Source organism: Trachinotus anak, unplaced genomic scaffold, assembly GCF_046630095.1.
Source record: "Trachinotus anak isolate AG129_WGS33_773 ecotype Australia unplaced genomic scaffold, CSIRO_AGI_Tana_v1 ptg000002l, whole genome shotgun sequence".
NCBI classification, from domain to species: Eukaryota; Metazoa; Chordata; class Actinopteri; order Carangiformes; family Carangidae; genus Trachinotus; species Trachinotus anak.
This window is the reverse complement of record NW_027273853.1, coordinates 7,333,341-7,353,459: the sequence shown is the minus strand read 5'-3', so window position 1 is coordinate 7,353,459 and position 20,119 is coordinate 7,333,341. Positions and strand designations below refer to the sequence as shown.

Below are 20,119 nucleotides of genomic sequence, written 5' to 3'. Positions count from 1 at the left end.
AATCAAGTTAAAATCTTGTGCAATTGTTTCTGGTCTTACATGATGTGTTAAAGCTTTGACCAAATTATTAAAGGAGTAAAGCATTATATGCACTGATACTAATCCTTACAGAAATACGTATATTATACCACATATACTAATGCTTTATGCACTCCACTGGAGGCCATTAACAGTGGGTTGAAATAGCCCATTAAAGGTGCCACGATGACATTAGTCTCACCCACCCAGCATATCTCTGCATGTTATCTCCTGCATCTTAAAACATCACTTTGCAGAAAAGAGAATGTAGCACAGCAAAGCACAAATCCATCCGACGCGTGGGCAGAATGGCCGAAGACAAACCTTTATCAATTTGAAGACACTCCCCCACATTCCTGTCCAGCCGCCCCATGGCTTTCTGTGGAGGCCTGTTGCAATAACCTTAGTCACGACCTCCATGTTTAAATCAGAAATGAAAAATTCGAAGGAATAAAATGGAGGTCTTCTTTAAGTGCTTTTAGGCAACGGAGAAGATGATATAAGATGGTACTGTGTCTCCAGGCCTGTTCTGTGTGTGGCACGTCGTGTATCATGACAAATTGTTACTTCACAGACATCTCATGTCTTTATTTTCTCCATGTTGGGTTGTTTCTTTCATGAGGAAGGTGGGGGGGGGGGGGGGGGGTTAAGAGCATATGCTGTTAGGGAGAGAGAGAGAGGGAGGGATGGAGAGAGATGGTCAGAGGGTAAAGGGAAAAAGACTAGAAAGTGGGAGGGATAGAGGGAATAAGGAGGAGAAAAACAGAGAGACCTTCAGTGAGTTTGGCAGCTTTCCACAGAAACCATTAAACACGATGTGCATGGTCATGTTTGTGTATGTGTGTGTGTGTGTGTGGATGTGCATGGTCATGTTTGTGTGTGTGTGTGTGTATGTGCGTGCATGCAGGTGTGTTTATATGTGCTTGGGTGCTATGCTCGTCTCTCTCCCAGGTAACCACTCAGTCCGCCTGGCTGGAGGTACAACACACTAGAAGGAGGTAGCTGAGTCTCATAAGTCTTTCTCCCTTGGGGTGAGTTTGCTCTGTACTGTATACCTGAAGACGTCAGCATGACATCCGTATCGGCTTTTAACAGTCACACAACAGCCTTGATGCCAGTGCAACATCAGTGTTTTTATGTAACAGCCTAATCTTGATGAAAAAGCTGATGAAAATCTAATATGATAAGAATGAATGTGTATAGATGGTGTCAACAACATTGCACTCTGCTATTTCCACTGTTAAACTTCATGACTTCAGGTGAGGAGAGTTAACGCCTGTGATGGAATATTTCTCTAACTGCAGTAAAGATCCATTTAAAACACGTTCAACATAATTCATAATCTTAATGGACAGAAATATGAAAATAAGATCTAGGTTGATAAATGCTGGAATTTCCCCTCAAGACAAGAAATCCTTCAACCCAATCCAAGCAAATCTTTTCAGGATAGTGTGTGTCAGCTCAAAAACACACAAGCAGCTAATGAAATGAGTTAAAGTAGCAGGTTGTGTGTTGCTGTTCAAGTGTGGACATGTCATGAATGCTGATACTCTCCTCAGCCAAAGCACTGCTGAGACTAAGCACAATGTGATTAATATTCTGTGGCTGCACTTGTTAGCATGCATCATCTGGTCCTTACCTACTCTCATACAAATACACACATACACACACATACACAGACTCACACCCAGACCACCCCCCCACCCTCCTGCTGCTTGGCCTCAAGTGTTGAAGGGAGATTAGATGCTGGGGTTGGCAATGCTCCCCATTACTCTCTTGTTCGGTGGCCCAAAGGTGAAATGAAAAATAGCCCTGTGGTCCTAATCCTGAAGACACTCAACGCACTCATATTGTCCTCCCAGGGTGCACTTCTTTTGGCCTGCAGCGCTGCCATGGTGACTAGCTGCTATAAAACCATTAGTGGATTTGTTGTGAAAGCAACATGGACGCACGCATCAGAAATACAGAACACACAATTTATGTAACCGCAAGTAGACAAACATGTGGTCCCCTCTTGAACTCTTCTTATGTTTTACCATGATTACAATAATCACTCTTCTTTTAACATGTGCTGTCAAGATGAAAACATATGAGTGTACAGCAAGAAAAACACTGTGAGGTGAAGTGAAAATCCCCTCGATATGGGATCCCAATGATGAGTGGTGCTAGAAACCAGGCTCATTGCCAAGAAACCATTACTAATCCCTCAGGGCTGTTAGAGTAAGGAGTGTGTGTGCATGTTATATGAGTGCACGTATCATTCAGCGTGTATGTGACTATGTGTGTGTGTGTGTGTTATTCCCAGCTCATGAATTTGCGCCCTCCCGTGACTACCCTCACATCTAAAAGAGTCACAGTTGTTAGTTAAACATTACAAGAGCACTGAGGGAGCTTCAAACACCTGGCAGGAGTGGAGCAAAATTGTGTGTGTTCTTAGGCACAGACAACATTTCCACACAAACATATCAACGTGAGCATGGAGCTAAGTTGGAGGTTTTGAAACCATCTTGATTTAAAGCAACAATCAAAGAGCAAAAATCCAAATAGCTCATTTAAAGCATGAGTAACTAATCAAAATTGTTTATACACAGTTAATATCATTTATGAGTTCCTTTACAACCGCTGGCATATTTATAGCCAGTGCAAAATATGCCGTGACAGCTAATGTGCGAATAAATACATATCTTTCCATCTCTCTCCTCACTGCCTTGGTGACAGCCATAAAATGTGTTTTTGAAAACATAATTGTTTTTACCAATTAAAGGCTGGCTGCAGGTCCATGAACCCTGTCCTGCAACTTAGCAAACCCAAATAAAAAACAGCCTGACGCTGTGTTGCCATGAACAAATGCATGAGGCCACGGCAAACCTTTCCCATGCATGTCTGCATGACAGCCTTCAATATCCTCACAGAAAACACCCACCGGACTATGTGCACGCACACATACGTACACACAATGATACACACCACAGCACAACACAGAAGAAAAGGGAGTGCCAACATCAAGCTGGTGAGTATGCTGTAGTCAAGTTCAAAGGTCAATATTGGACCGGTTTGTGGTTCGATTTGGCATTCGGGCACTAATTCACAACATGTTTAGTTGTTACAGTTGAAAGGCTTCACTGGGTTCTTAAGAAGTGCATAAGTCCATTTTAAGTTCTAGTTTTTAAACCAAATACAGATTGCACATTAAGATCATCTGGCCCTGATTAGCTAACCATGTTTTGATCATATTCCAGTAAAATTAAGAGCAGGTGGTTAGGTTGTCTTTTGTCTTTTTATTTCCTGAAATTCAACTTTACCGTATTTTTTTTTCCTGAAATAAATCTGCCTTCTCAGAAAGTCAGAAAGCAAAATATTGCTTTTTTGTTTGCCAAGAGCATTACATTTGCTTATTTGCTAATCATATGTTCAAAACAAAATACAGAGTGCATGTTGAGCTCACAGGCTCGACCGCAGGCATGACAAAGACATGAATTCACCCAACATCATAAAATGCACCTCACAAGAAGCCAAGGCAAAGGCAAACACAAATAAAATGGCGTGCAAGTCTTTTTCCCCCCTGTTCGGAGAGGAGTGCAACCCAATGCTCTGTGAATGAACCCACTATAAAAACATCCTCATAGGGTCTACCAGTTGAAGCATTAAAGAGCAGAATTACAAGGACACCTCTCACATCTGTCTCGCACAGTTCAACACATTTAGCTGTGCTGATTGAATCACTGAAATACTGAAATACTCTGTTGTCATCAGTTCACTTTGCAGCCTAGTGTCTCCTAATTGATTACCACTTATTATGGCCAAAACTATTCCTCTCTCTCTCTCTCACACACACACACAGTCAACCAGTTCCAGCGCTGTAATACATATCTCATTAACCATGCTACCAAGTGTACACTTAACTGTCCAAAACCTTTTAGATCTGCCTATTTGTCACTGTGTTCTAATGTTCCAGTCACTGAGCTCAGTTATTAATCAAAGCAGGTAGACACAGGACAAAAAAAGAACTGTGTGGTCCAATGCTTTAATGTCTGAGACCTTAAATGGCCATATTAATTCAATTAAATTCAAAAAACTTTATTTGTCCCCAGGGGCCAATTTAAATGGGCACATACAGTAGACATTAAAAAATACACAAATACACAAAAAAGAACACATAACTAGTGCAAGATAATGATTGATTTATAAACTGCCCCTATCAGGTACAGCAAATAATGAATGAGGATGTTCCAGTCAAAATGGAGGATTTTTGCTACTTAATCCAAGCATTTCCTTTTTCCACTACACAGTACTAAAAACAGCTCTAATACACTTGAAAAATAACAAAAAAGAAAGATATAATAACAATTGTAAGACATCTCAAAGCAAATAAGCAGTCATAGAGGGAAGGTCAAAGCAATAATGAAATGTTTCCCCAAGTCCTTGAAAAAGATGACCTTTCATTTCTCTCAGTTGTCTGCAGACAGTTGCTAGGAAGGATGACTACACTGCATTATACTTACCCAGTGAGCCTAAAGTAAACTGGAGGGCACTCAGAGAGTGCAGGCCTCTGCCAAGGCCAATGTTAAACAACATTCACCAAACTTCAGAGAAAAAAAATTCAAAATCACAGTAAATGATTCAGAATTTAATGGGCTCTTCACTGGCCCATGTCCCATCCCCTAAGCAAATCCTGCTGACAAATAAACAGACACTGGTGAAAACATAACCTCCTTGGCAGGGGTAATGACTCTTCCAAGTTTAGCAATTTTCAACAGAGCTTTAGTCCTGTCTTGAATTGCACTGATAGAATATCACTCTCCCTCCATTTAGAGAAAATCTCTTTTTCTAACAGAAAGCTGGCTGGAACACTGCAGTGTGATTCAGCTCATAAAGGCACAGCAGCAAAATGTGAAGATGCTAACAGGTAAAGCTCGACAAAAAATAGTGACTGTGGCAAACAGTTTCAGTGGCTAACTTTCTTCAGATCACAGTTGGATTAAAAAAAAACATGCATCATTTAGTTTTTTTTTTTAGATTGAGTCATTTCTTTTCAATGAAGCAAACTCACGAGAGCAGAACACCAAAAGAGAAACAAATTTATACAAAACCATGTGCAGAAATAAACATACTCACACACGCAGAATCTGAGTGTGTAAGAAGAGTGTGTTTGTCTTTGTGAATGACTCTCAGTGGATGTGATGAGAGAGAAATATAGCGCGACTGCAGGTGTGCCTCCTCCTCATCCAGTGAGAGTGGATGCGGCTGAGTGACATCCTTTCCAACAACACTCCTGCCGGGGACACACACTGCAGCTCCAATCAGTCACTGACACCACCTGTTGATGGATCTATATTGTTACTGTAGAGCTTCATCTTATAGCTCACAACCAGGTTATGTAGGTTGGTTTACAACTGGGTGAATTATACTGTGTCAGTAAAAGTGCTGTATTACAAGGGGGGTGTTTCTTTGAATGGTACATGCTGGTGAATATTTTTGTTTTGTATAATGAAATACAGTATAATTTATTTTTTGTAGCCTTAATTGCAATTAATAGTATAATAAGAGTATACTTGCCCATAATGTGTCTTCTGTTTTTCCTGTTGTACATTTGTACCTAATTCTTCATCTAAAATCAATTCACATCATTTCACAATTAATCATTTATATTGTTGCTCTCAGTTCAGACAAGCACTCTCATTTCATGATTTATGTAGTGTACGTTGGCACTTTAAGCCGCTTACAAACATCTGTCATGACATCTGAATCACTTCAGTCAAGGAGAAAAACAAAACAGCGCAGATTCAGTGACTGTATAAATCATTCAAGACTGAAAACATTAACAGTATATCAAACACATAGCGTGCTGTCACATGTTTAAGAATGTAAAGGTAAACTGCATTAGTTCAATCATTGTATTTGACAATGAAAATGATTTTGATTCATGCTTTCATTGCACCAAACTTCTCTTTTAAAGTAACTGCAGGATCATTATAGTGGGCTCCTTCCTCAGTGGTAACGGGTGGTCTACTATTTGCATAAGCCAACTGGCTTCAGAAGGAATTACAAACTGGAGCCAGCAGTCCTTTATTGCCGGATTCATGTCAATACCTCCGTCTTGTCAGCTTAGCTTCAGACATGCAGACCATTTAAGTGGAAGAGTGAGCCAGCATTAAGGAAGGATTATAGAATCTCAGAGGTTAAACATTGCCTGACCCGCTTCTTTTTCCGCCAGCAGGTGGACTGAGAAAGTTTTCTTCATATGTGGCAGGATTTTTCTTTTTTCCAGTGAACAGTACTAATTCCAGAGAATTATTTTAAGTCTTGAAGTTACATTTCATTGATTAAACTTTAATTGTACAGTGAATAATGTCACATTAATTACACCAGAATAATCATACTAATGAAACCATGCTGTTTTTACTTTGTAGTTTTACTATTATGCAATCAAAAATTTGGAGAAAAAGTGAAGACAGATGCACAAAAACATTTGAAATTGCTTGCTTAGTGTCATACTCTAATCAATACTGTATGATGTAATCAATTAATTTCAAATGTTGTGAGACAGAATAAGCTCCTATTGTCGAAGTCATAGAAGAAAATGAGAAAAAAATCAGTGCAGGTTTACTGAGTAAATCTTGATGAGAATTATATTGTTGGTGCAAGAAACCTATGGCACGATTGAAAACGCATTTTCAAAAGTTAATTCACAGCTCCCTGCTTGCTATCAAAAGAACTCATTCTCCTTCAGATCTCAATAACAACAACTGCACTTTATCTCACCCTTAATTCCACCTTTTCTCTTAAACCACATGCCCCCTTCATCCCTCTCTGTGTCAATCAGTCTGTCAGGCAGTCAGTCAGGCAGGCAGGCCTGTGCACTGTCTCCCCGCACGCATGGAGCCGAGGACTGGGCCAAGCTGGGTGAGTCATGCTGCAGGAGCATGCTACTGGATGTAAAACAGAACAGTTGTTTCCTGCTGAGTCAAACCCGCAGCTCTTATTAAGTCATTATGCGGTAATTAGCCTGCGTGTTAGCGGATAGGTAGCGTAGCAAGAGAGCAGTAGTAGTAGTAGTCTACTGCTGGAGTCCATACCCATATCAGGCAGATGTAAACTTGGGTCTCTCAACAGCAGTCCACTGGCTGTTGTCTGTTATTTGATCAGGTTATTGATCCAATCTGTTCTGACTTTGACATGTAGCATGCACACTGGCTAATGCTTGTGTTTTCTCAGACTGGCAGGTTGTGTTACGGTAACTGCAGGTCATTCTGTGCTCACATTAGAGTTTGGCTCCGAGTCCAGACCAGGTTCTGGCAGTGCATCTCGTCCATTCGGAGTGATGAAGACCCACTGTGCGCGTCCGTATCCTAGCAACAGACAAGCCCATAAATCAGCACAGAGGGAAGGGAAACGCAGGACAGGCTAGAGACAGACAGAGAGGGTCTTTTCAATGTATGAGCATTTCTCAAATAAAACACTCCCCGTTCTCCTCTTGTATCCCTCCTTTCCTGTCTTCTCCACTCCACAGCGCAAACACCACTGCCATTCTGTTTCCACATAGGCAAGGCAAGTTAATTTGTATAGCAAATTTCAACGAGGCAATTCAAAGTGTTTTACAAACAAAATGTAAAAACAGCATAAGGCAATACAAAAGAAAAGCATTTAGATAGAAAGAAAGCGTTAAATAGAAAATAAGAGACACAGAGTAAAGGTTGCAGTGTAAGAAATGATTTATGCATTTGATTTAACAAAATGCAGTGACAAACAGAAAAGGTGTAGGCCTTGATTTTAAAGAACTGAGAGTTGCAGCAGACCTGCAGTTCTCTGGGAGAACGACACAGAACAAGTAATCAAACAGAGCCCATGAGGTGTGAGGAGGAGGCAAGTCGATGACATTCAAATGGGAAAAACATGGGTAAAAGTAACCCAGTATCAGGAAAAGCTAAACACTTTGTTCACACTATGTCAACAGTAAGTAAGTGAAGTTTATTTATATACTGTCTGCGTGGAGCAGATGTCACAATAAAAGCAAACAATAGACATAAAATTCAGATACACGATTTATGCACAAAACTATACAGGTCAGCCTCAACCACTGGTTCTTCAGTTCCTTTATAAAGGTCTCCATAGTATCTACAGGCCAAGCAAAAAGAGAGTGAGTCTTAGGGATGTTACTATTCATTTCAAATGCTAATTGCTGTATAAAACTGGGAAAAATAAAAAATTCAATCTGTAATCAATCATGTGTTTGAAAAAGAACTGATTACATAAGCGCAACAGCTGTGCCTTGTACTTCAGCAAGGGTGGGCCCTGTCGCTCAGTAAACTCTTTACTGATGCAAAACGGAGAAAACTAGCAAGCTATGTTGAACAGATAATCTTGACATTAAACCATCTGATAACTACTGTGAACAAGCATTTTAGACGAGACACCACATAACTTCAAAGGCACAGTTTGTTAGTTGGGTTGGAGCACAACCAACTACTGATCAGAGGACCTCAGTGACCTGATCAGTGTTATATAGCTGACTAATGTAGGTGTCTGCCTTACCATGTAGTGATCACAGCCATCACAAAGACTGGATGCCTGTTGAACCTGAGGTGTGCACAAACAGGACATATACAGTGCTGACTTTCAGCTTCTGGGGTGTTTCAAGGTGTTTACGTTAAGATTTCTTTAAGCAAGTGGAAAATCGGCTGCAAAGTGTTTTGGCTTGTGAACATGTCATCTAATTTGTTAATGGTTACAATCTTGATGTGAAAGTAGGTTTTATAGTGTTGCTTCATCATTGTATGGCAGAGATTTACAAAAGTCTTAATTGCTTCCATGAATTTCTCCTCCATAACTATTGTTGCTGCAATGGCTGACTGTATTAGTAGTGTTAATTACAACCACATTTTCATAAAATGCCACTTTAAAGAAATGATTAGGATGATTATTGATACATGAAACAAACCTCAATTCTTTCGACGATTTGCTGAAAGGCCGTTGAAAAATCTGTATTACATTTGAATGGAAACCTGACTTCTAATTTCACATTGACCCCAGCTCCACTCATCCTTTTTCTGTAATTTCAGATGTGTTTTGACCTAATGACCTTACATCTCTACCTGGGAAATCCCTAACTGCGCCACCAGCAGATGAAGTCAGTGCTCTGCCTCCATTTGTGGTTAATCAGACTGGCATGCATCAAAGCCCTGGCTGGAACGAGATGTTCTGAGCTGTCATGAGCTGCTGTGAGGTGTTATGATGTGGTGTTATGATTTGCCATGACCTCGGGGGTCATTTGTCACCAACCTTAATGTGGTAGCTCTGAGTGAGTGTTGATGGTAAAAGGCTTCAAGGCCTGGAACTGAACCAGCAATGGGCCAGCCAAGGCAGCAGCTGCACGCAGCACATGAGGAGCTGATGGCAGGTAGAGCAGGTGCTCTCCTCCAGACGAGGGCTTTTATCAAGCCTTAATGACACAAAGATTATGATTGGCTGGTAAATATGACTTTATATTCATTAATACTTTCAGAGAAACTTTAATCCTGGTGTGGAAATGGGTGCCAAGGGGAAAGGTGACGAAAGTAAGAGAGAGAGAGAGCCAAGAAAAACTGATGATTAATTAAATATATGCCAGTGATCTTCTGAGATCAAAGGTGACACTTTTAAAAAGGGGCTTTTACTGTCTCCGGGATATTTATGAACACCTTGATTTTATTTTGTACGACTTTGTAATTACTAGTCTGTGTAGTTCAAAAGTTGATGCCCCATTTCCCTTGATAGTTAAATGTGTGTAATTTCTGCAATGATCAGTTTCCATCTTTGAAAACTAAACAAACCAAAAGCATTATCGGGTCTTTAAGCTTCAAAATATACTGTAGTATACTTTATCATCATCCTCATCACATTTTGAATCTAAAAACAATTTTTATCTTAAAGGTGAGGTGTGAAGTGCATATCATACGCATGTGACTAAACACAAGCAACCTTTACAGAAGAGTACAAAAATATGCACAACAATGCCATCCCGGCCTCCACACAATCACAGTAATACTCACACACATCACAGAACAACCACAGATTATAGGCCACTTCTTCAGTAATTGCTACTGGCCAGGCCTAAGGCATAATCTTGCAATTTCCTCTATGACGCGCAAAGCATGCAACTCCATATAGGCACCCAGCTCCACATGGAGTCCCACGTTCTTTTTAAACTTGGAAGGCATACTTGTGATTCTCCAGATAAGAGATTAGCCTTCACCTTCAGTGTGTGTGTTTGAAAAACAAACACTATTTATGTGGCTTCACTTCTTTGTTGCCTTGACCACTGTGCTGCATCACCGTGGTACACCAGCTCAACCACATGACCTCACAGCGACAGATACACCAGCCACCAAGTACCTTTATCTCTCACACAAACATGTAGCATATAAAAGCTTACGAGCTAAGATGTTTGATTTGATTATATCGTTTGGTCAATGTTCGGTCATCCCCTTGTATTGCCAACCACGCACTGTTGGCTCACAGCTCAGAGCTGGTGTTGGTTCATTTGGGTTAACGTAATCGCAGACAGACACCAAAATGCTTCAGTGTTGAGGGCTATTGTTCATTGAATGCAGGATTCAGCTTTCATGCATTTCTACTTTCTTCCTCCTTTCCCCTTTTCCTTAACTGGCTGATATTAGATAAGAACAAACTTTTTGACATTTGGTAACCAATTGATGACAGCCTGTGACGGTGACATCAGTGACACAACCCATTCTTGAAAGCGCATTACCTTTCCCTTTAATGGACAAAGAAGACACAATCATCACATCTTCACCAAGCACCTGTATTTCCAGTACAGGGCCAGTGTAGCACAGAGAGAGGCTTTGTCAGTTGGCTACTACAGCCATTCAGGATGCCAGCCGTGGTATGCTCAATGCTCCAAAACACCACGAAGGGTCCAGTGACGAAACTAAGCTAAAGCAGCAGGGGTGGACATGCAATCTCTGGATGAAGCCATACTATCATCAAAACTGCTAAAGAAAAGTGGATGAGGTAGCTCCTGCACACAAATGGAATGCTCTTTCATATACAAATGAAAGGTGCTACATTTGAGTGCTGTGATGTGGCTGTAATGCCTTGAGGCTGGTTTGGTTTGTTGAACCAGGAACACCAGTCTTCTTCCTTGTTCCAGTAACAATGCTTGGTTCTCCAGAACGAACTAATCTGCATAATCATCATAAGCTGAGCTACCAGCAGTTGCAGAGCCTAAAATAACTGTGCAGTCATTCCAAAACAAAGGTTCCAAAAAAAAATGTGAGGACAGAGAAAAGGAAGGAGGAGATGGCTGTAATGAAATTCCGTGAAAGAGGAAGAGATCTAACAAGAAAGGAAGTAAAGCTGGTCAGATGTGGAAGATCAGATATTTTCTCCCTTGTTGGTGCAGGATGCTGTTGACCCCCTGATCACCATTAAGTTGCTGACATTCTGCAGACCCGTCTTCCTCTGCTTTCTGTCCTGAGATGAAGGTGTAATGGAGTGTGTTGCCCTCAATACCCTTATCAGCACACTGAGGTCTTTACTGAGAGGCCCCAAGAGAGGTCGAGGTGCTAGTTTTGTCTGTTCAGTGAAACGGTGTGTTAATTGGGCTATTTAAAAATAGCACATTCAACAGGTCATGCACTGCCCTGCTTAATGATTTACTTCTTTTAACAGTACGATACCAAATCGGCCATGATATGTGGTTCTATTTTATGGACTCTCAAAGGAATGTGAACCAGTTGTATTAATCTATAAATGAGTTTTAATAGAGGAATTTTGTTTTAAAGATGTGTTTGCCTTTTTATGGGGTGTTTCATAAAACTTGAGAGAGGGAGAAGAGTACAAGCTTAATTTATGAATTAATCTGCAAACACCGAACTTCAAACACTTTATTACCAAGCACACATATAACCCTTTATTGTGTGTTCTTTGTTGTATGAGAGACTTTCAATATGGTGGAATGAAGAGTCATAACAGTGCCATGTCATCACCCTATTTTTCCCCTAACACGATCTGCAAAAGTGAAATTCGAAACTGAGCATCTATAACTATTATCCTGTCTCTGTCATTTAATGAGTCGTTCAGTGAGAGAATTTCAAAGTCAGTAAAAAGGGGAGGATGGAAAGTCTGCTGCCGGCACCATGAGAGCTAGACACGACACTGACACCTAGTGTTAGAGAAAGCAACTTAGAGATCGTCTCTCAAGGCTGCTCACATCAAGTTTATTAATGATGTATTACAGCAACACAAGACAGTGCCTGTAAGTGATACTTCAGACTACAAGAAGAATTATGTAGGCATGAAAAACACAAATAGAGAGGTAGCAGTTCACTGTATGTTTGTGTTTCCCACACTGAATTGTCAAAACAAACAAAAGAGAAGCTTGAACCAAAATATGAATTACTGAAGAGGTGAGTGATGCTGATACAATTGAACGTGACATTATTCCCAAAACCACACATAGACAAACACACATGCCATTATATGTCTTACACACACAAATATGCACACACACACACACACACACACATACAAGTACAGTGAGCCTCTTAAAGCCATAGAGCAGAGAGTGATAATTATGCGTGTAAATTCCAGGACCCCTCTCAGCAGCTCTGCTGGCTGGTGTTGAGAGCTGTGTCCTACTGGCCCTGTGTTAATGGTAACCCACATACAGCCAGCTGTCACTGTTTCAAGCCCCCCATCATGCATTTTCACTGCATCACTGAAGTGTTGGCATAATTCTGTACTCACAAATGTGAAGACATATGTGTGTATTTAGGTTGGTGTGTGTGCTTGAGCTGAAAAACATACAGTACCGATGAGCATCCACAAACATGGCTGCAGAGAGGTGAGGAGGCGCGCAGACATGCAACTCATGTAGCTTTGAGTTTTCAATGCTGACTTTCACTGATTTACACAAGTTTGAATCAAAGTTTAAATCACTGTTCTTTAAAATAATAATACTGATAATGGAAAGGGCTTATTCATTACCTCTACCAACCCCTCTTAAGGATGACTTACGTTTTCAAGAGCTTTTAACCATATACTTTTATTTTAGTTTATTTATTTCTTTGCAGACTATAATAAAAAAAAAACAAAAAAAAAAAACAAGAGGGCTTATAAAAACATCTCACCAAATGGAAAAAGAGGAAAATTTAATGAAAGGAAAAACTAAAGGAAAACAAAACACGGGAACATAGGAAATAGGAAATAATATGAATAGGAATGACCAATAATTGTATGTGGCAACAGTAAAATAAGCTTAAGATACATACATACAATATGTAAAAAGGTCTTCATCAGTGGATGGAGATTAATCAGAACTCAATTTGTTGAGGAAGACTGTGTGAAATGGTTGAAAGCTCCAGCAAAAAAATACTTATGTGGACCTTCATTTGCAATTGTTTTGTCAAAGTACTATTTCCAAGGTCAAGAATAAGCTTTGATTCTGAGCATTCACAGTGTTGATGATATTGGTGATATTGGTAATTTAAAAAAAATTACAAAATAGTAAGCTTTTTTAAAAACATGTTTAATTGGAAAGAATGTGTTACAACTAAATAAGTAGAGGACATCCATAAGTTAGGACCTTGGTCATACTGAAAATTGAACTCTCTGGAAAACCTTAATTATCATGAAAAGTTTCTAAAATAATCATGTTGTTTAAAACTTTTCATATCTTTGCCCGTGGTGCAGTGGTAGATTGCTAGGTGATATGTTGCTGTGTTTCACATATCAGACACATTCTTTGCTTACTGTGAATCATATCAACAGGAGCTGACCTGACTGTTCAAATTGGCATATTACTTTTGTGAGACCTGTTAGTCAAAGTGATTACATTTGGAAATAAAAGCTTTGTCTCATGTATCAGCAGCGCAGTCTAATCTTCTGTCAGGAGCCAAGTTTGCAGTTAAATCCGTCATGAAAGAAAAATCTAAATGGATGAGTTACGCTATATAACCAGAGGTAAGCAGGCAATGAACACCCATCCATGCATTCATTTAAATCAATATACACCCACACTGATGAGGTGCCGTAAAATGACCAAGCTGACCTCACTTTTCAATGATCATCCCATGAAATCCTCCATGAGGTCAGCACGACCACCACAACCACAGAAAGAAGCTTTTACTCCCTCAGTTTCTCCCATGGGAATTACAGCAGCATGTTTTCCCTTTCTGCTGAATGTTTATTCTGGTAGGCATGGTGGTGGTGTGATATCTGAGGTGCAATGAGCCAAGACTGCCGTGAACACATTCCTCTCTTTACCTGACTGATGAATGTTAAGCATGTAGGTAATACGAGTGCTTGTGAACCACATCAAAGCCACACCTCTGTGCACCTCACTTGGCTGTAGAGAAAATGCTGTGTGACAAACATCAGGCTGAATTCCCATCTGCGTCTTAAAGCAGGGTGTCTGGGATGCTGAAAAGAAGAACACAATTTATTGAACACAGCTCATGTCTGGCTGGGCAGATGGCAATCACATAATGCAACTATTTTAGCATCACAGTGGCGAGCAGGAATCAGCTGGTTTAGTCTGGGAAGTGACTAAGAGGCACAGAGTAGAGGGAATAGGGAGCTCTGTGGCGACTGGCCTGGTCTAACCTGGCCTATACCAAGCTGTCAGCAAAGAGGCAGATGAAAAACGCAGCACAGGGGAGAAGAGGAGGGTGGGTGGTGGTCTGATTCCTGTTACATCATCTGTAGCTGACAGACTGTGTGGCAGACTTATCTGTCTGTGGTCTCGGGTGGCATTTGTCTGGACTAGCAGTGAGTCACACTTTCTGTTTACCTCAACGTGAACCCATCCCTGAAGCTCCTCATTCGCCATCCAACAGCCTCCATTCACCAGCCGCATGAGGGCCGGTAGCAGGGTGGCTTCCACCCGCGGGTTGGCATGCGATGCCAGGAATGTGCTGTGCCCACACCTTGCTAAACCATGACACCTTTCCTGTGGTGTAGGAGCTGGTTCCTTTCAAAAAGCTCTCAGCTGGAACCAGGAGAGTAATTATAGCCCTTCTACTGTAGCCGCTCTTCCTCTGGAGCAGACGTAGGTCAAACAGTGTTGAAAATACTGTTCTACTGTTTGTTTTTGCCTGCTGAGGTGCCAGATTTGTAGGATTTGCCACATAAGACAATAAATGAATCCAAGGCTGTTTAGACAAGCACAGGAAAGTGCTTGGAAGAAAGTTTATTACACTTTTCAAAGACAACTTAACAGACTATCTGATTTGACCTGATGTGGCAAACCCCAGCCACCTGGTTCGCTATGACTGTTCAAATAAACGCAAGCCTTTGCTAATATCAAGTCTGCTATGCAGAGGAGATTTACACAAAGTCTTCTCAGTCTGGCACTGAGACCTGTAATAGAAGAGGGAAGCCTCCACACGTTTACCAGTGTTTTAGAAACATTACCTGAAATTAATACTGAAAGGATGCTGTCTTTAACCAGAGACAAACAGTTTACTACTATGAAAAGTAGATTCTACATTATAGTATATCTGCCAAGTCATGGTAATAGCTAAAAAACTAAGGAGGAATATACAAGATTACAGAAAATGAAACACCTGCTCCATATTGCACTGTGTTACTGTTGGTTGCACATAATGGAAGAGGAAGTATTTTGACAAATAATCTTAATACAAGGTCCCTTTATCATCAGCTTTCAGCACATCTTATGGTCTTATGATATAGAAATTGGTGCCTTATAAGTTACTTATAGATGAACTATTAGAAGAAGAAAAAGAGAGAGCACCCTCTCCTCTCCTAATGATGTACAAAAATGGCTCTTCACAGATTAGACAGATTAACATTAATTTTGGTGCACTGCACTTGGATCACAATGACTGTTTCCCAGTTTATGATTCCATTTTAAATTTGTATTTTGGACATTTAGTTTGTATCTTGAGAAAAAGGAGCAGGGTGACAGGGCTTATGGTTACTCTCTTGTGACCTCCTGAAGTTGCTGCTGGTTGCCTAGAAACTGTTCGGCATATTACCCCTTGCAAAACAGCAAACTGTCATTCTTATAAGGTATTTCTACAACAGGTTAAACAAACAAGATGCTAAGTGTTAATTAGTGAGCTTTAGAAGTGTTAGAAGACATTTTTTGTTATCTTCACAGGACTTCACAGAACTGGAGCCCCATGTTTCCAGTCTTTGTGCTAAGCTCAGCTAACCCGCTGCTGGCTCCAGCTGCATAGTGGTGCTGATTGTCATATCCGACTCTCAGTAACAAAACAAAAAAGTGTTTAGTTTTTTTGTTTTTTTAAACTTCCAACAATGAGGACAAAATAAAATTAAAATACTGAAAGACAGTTCAAGTTAAAAATAATTAAGTTTCTGTATCATATGAATGAGACCTTTGGGAATGGAAAATAGCAGCATCTCAGCCACACACCTCTGTCTGTTGCATCACTGGCATATTACCTCCTCTCTCTCCCCTCCTCCCCTCCCCTGCCCTGTCTGCTGCGGCTGCTTGGCAGCGGCTCCTGTGACCCCCCCCCCCCCCCGTGAGCAAGTTCAACATTAACCAATGATGACAACGTCCTCAAATGGTCAGGAAGCCCCATCAGTGAGACACAAACTCAGATTAGTGGCTCATCCCCAGTGAAAAGAGCCCCTGGCACTGTGCCCTGGCTTCCAAATCTAAACCAGCAGTGCTCTCGTGAGAATGACAGGGCTTGGACCGCCGCTGTGTTAGCCCCCCTCTAACTCTGCCAAGCAACTGCCTCACCCACATCCTCTATTGTATCTCTTTCTCCCTTAGATTGTGTCTTTTGAATTGTTTTTAAATATCTAAATCTCCTTTTACTCAATGGCATAAAAGACATGATGAAAAATAATGTTTTAATGAGCGGTATCAAATTTGATTTATCAGAACTGGTGTTTGGAAAATTTCCAACAACATCCAGCTCAAGCCTTGGCTCAGTGGAAGCTTGTGTTTTGTAACTAAAACCTGTGCAACTGTATCCCGTCATCTATCTAGCGCTATCTGATTCTCCATCTATCTCAGCCTGCAGAGGAGGAATACCAGCTTCTGCATCTCTGTTTACTGGTCTAAACTGGGGAAACCACAGTGCAGCTAATGAGACAATGATAGAGCCAATCAAGAAAGCAAGGCTTTGCATTTATTATAAGAAGCCCAACAAAGGCCCTGGACTCATGCCGTGGGGATGAGGCCACACTTCCAGTAGAGCAAGACTAATCATGAATGCAAATAAGCACAATGAAAGCAGCAGGAGCGAGAGAGGTGCTGCGACGTCCTTTGGTAAACCTCTGGGAAACAGCACTTGGCACGTCTCAGGGGTTCTACTTATCACTCAAAGAGAGACTGAAACACACTAGCTGCTGAGACAATGATGTATTCCCACCAAGCAGACAGAAAGAGGGAGGGTAAATGAAACTGAGAGAACAAGAGATTAGCAGATAAAGTTTGCAAAAAGGCAGTGTAATCATCTCCGCCAATTTGTTCGTTGCAGTTCGGGGGGAACAAGATACACTCATTAACGAAGGAATAAACTTACAAGCAGAGCGTGCTGTATAGCAATATACATCATGAGGAGAGATGTCCCTGGTCTTTGACAAAATGCTTTGGGGAGATGAGCAGGGTCTGAGGATGATATCTTTATGCACTATGTGACAGCTTTATTGGGATTGATCATGTTTGAGTTGTGTAGTGAACCCTCCAGAGGGGTATCACTAACTCGAGTCTGGCAGCGCAACTGATATTGCTTCATCTCATGCAAAGCTCTGAGCTCTGAAACTGGCATTCCTCATTATTACTGGAGATTGTTGTATATGCAATAATGTGCAATAGGATATATTGATAATAAAACTAGTAAATTGCACTAGCCTCCCACAGACACAACAAACACCATACAGACACAATAGGTGGTGTACACACAGCTGAAGTCAGTGAGTTATCCAGATATAAAACAGAGCTATCACACACATAAAAATGTATAATATGCATGTTTATCAACAAAATAATGTCTGTATCAAGTACAGTATGTCATTATGGTTGATTATGTGATTTAAAAATTTGTTTATGTTCAAAAAGATCAAATCTAGGTTTAAGTGGCTGTACCGTCCATAGTTGAAACTGTAAATCAATAGCTGGAGATTTAGAGAAGTACACAATGGCTCCTGGCACGGAGCTGAACCATTCAGAGCGGAGGCTATCTGGAACGCGGAAGAGTGTGCCAGTTCACACTGAAACATAAGCAAATACTCAATGAATGAGGCAGCTTCCAGGAAAAGCCAGAGCCCAGTGGAGATAGCTGCTAATCTGAGCATGAAGCAGAAACCCAAACAGAGGGCGACCGCAGGGCAGGCCACCCGAGCACAACGGCCAAATGCATCAGACACCTTTGGGTGATACCAAACCGCAGGACGCGCAAGAAGCCTGGGAGCCACGGCAAAAGCAGAGCAGCTGTAACCCACCGTTGAAATAACTGACCACACAGAGAACATCAGTGACGAATAACCGCCGACAGCCGCTGACTGTAAGGAGTAAGGAACTTTATACGTTACACTTTAAACATGCAGTAGAGGATGTTCAAGGGATTCACCGACTGCCACTGTTGAGCAATTTACAACTGGTTAACATTCAAGCAGTTTTTTAGTGTAAAAAAAATCTTAAATGGTATTAATATAGTTCAGGGAAAAACAGACATTATTAAAGGTCTTTTTGCCAAATCAGACAGAGCATTCAGAAAGGGAACCACATCGTATTGTGTAAGACTCTGTGGTGCTACAGTTCATCATTTACATTTTGTCACTGGGTAAAAAAATATAGTATTGTGGTAAGCTGTTAATGCCTAAAAATGTCACTGAAAATGTGCAGAGCAATGCCTGGAGCAGTCAAGTTCACTGCCTTAGGAACCTTGAGTTGCCACTACATTGACCAGACAGTGAGTCCTGTGACTGCAAAGACCCACAGCCCTGTCTCTGCCACTTCTCTCTCGTCACTGCGGGCTTGTCACATTGATTTTTGGCTGCATTTAGAGACAAGAGTCATTCAAAGGAGAATCTGAAAAACAACCATGATGACGATTTTCTCTTCAACCAGCATTTTTTCTCACCAGGTCTTCCACTGCATCGCTTTTTCTTGGGGAGTCTATGGCGCTTTTAGGCGAATTCTGTTTCTTAAAAGTTTTCTAATATCAGTCCTGGACCACCTGCTTTTCCACACTGGTTTGAGAAGTAATTCACTTACTTCTGATAGAAAATTAACTATGGTGAATGTCTCGTTGCTCCTCACTGTGAGTGAGTCTTCAGAGTTCCCTCCACTGTGTCTGCCTGTGAGTAAGTAACAGAGCTAAATTCATTTTCCTTTTCTTGACTAAAATTATGTAGATGTTCAAGATAAAAGCCTTCAGTGCACCAAATCTGAGTCTGTCACTTCAAGGTTTATGCAAAAATACTGTTTAGTATTCATAAGTGTATTACACTGAAGGGAAACTATTTATTAATGGAAATACCATAAACCACTGAGCACCTTAAAAAACTGTCTCTGAACAAGTGACAAGTATAGCACTATAAAGTACTTTGAGACCTAAAGTATAAGAGGAAGACAGAATCCAAAATTTTTCTTTCATAGGGACCATGGGACCTTCTAGAGATTTCTTTACAGTTAACTCTATGTGTCAGCTACATGTCACAGTGAACTATTCCTGTAACATAAAAATAGGCATCCCAAAAGAAATTTTATTGCCTCATTACAGAAAATAAAGACAAATTACAATTACATCTGTGGTATATTTAATGAACACACTATTGTATCTCATGTCAAATTGATACTTACAACTATCTGCATTGCCCCAAAGGGTCTTTATATTATAATGTTGTAATGTTGCATACAAAGCTGCAATACAAAGATTAAAACTGCAAAAACATATTCTTCTCTAAGAACCAAAATGATTGTGGACATTCATTACTCATTTGAGGAACTGCTTCCTTAGCAAAGTCCGACAATGTCCGGGGATTCCTTTCACAGGGAAACGGACCATTACAGAGAAAACCAACAAGTCCTCTCACACTACTGTAACTCATATTGACAGGAAAACAATAACAGTGTGGTTGCTTCACAAACAAGTGG

The 20,119-nt window shown here is 40.7% G+C and overlaps 1 long non-coding RNA gene across 3 annotated transcripts in view; it reads right to left on the bottom strand.

Moving 5' to 3' along the window:
* Positions 1-20,119, bottom strand: part of LOC139630112 (uncharacterized) — a 55,920-nt gene that overhangs the window by 27,808 nt on the left and 7,993 nt on the right. The window contains exons 3-4 of one of the 3 annotated variants that reach the window (XR_011693121.1): positions 7,279-7,367; positions 895-5,626 (exon numbers count right to left, since the gene is read on the bottom strand). The exons of 1 other annotated variant lie outside the window; for it this stretch is intronic. This is a non-coding gene — a long non-coding RNA (uncharacterized lncRNA). Of the gene's footprint in view, positions 1-894; positions 7,368-20,119 lie in introns of those variants that run through there. One more of the 3 variants, XR_011693119.1, reaches the window with a different exon arrangement.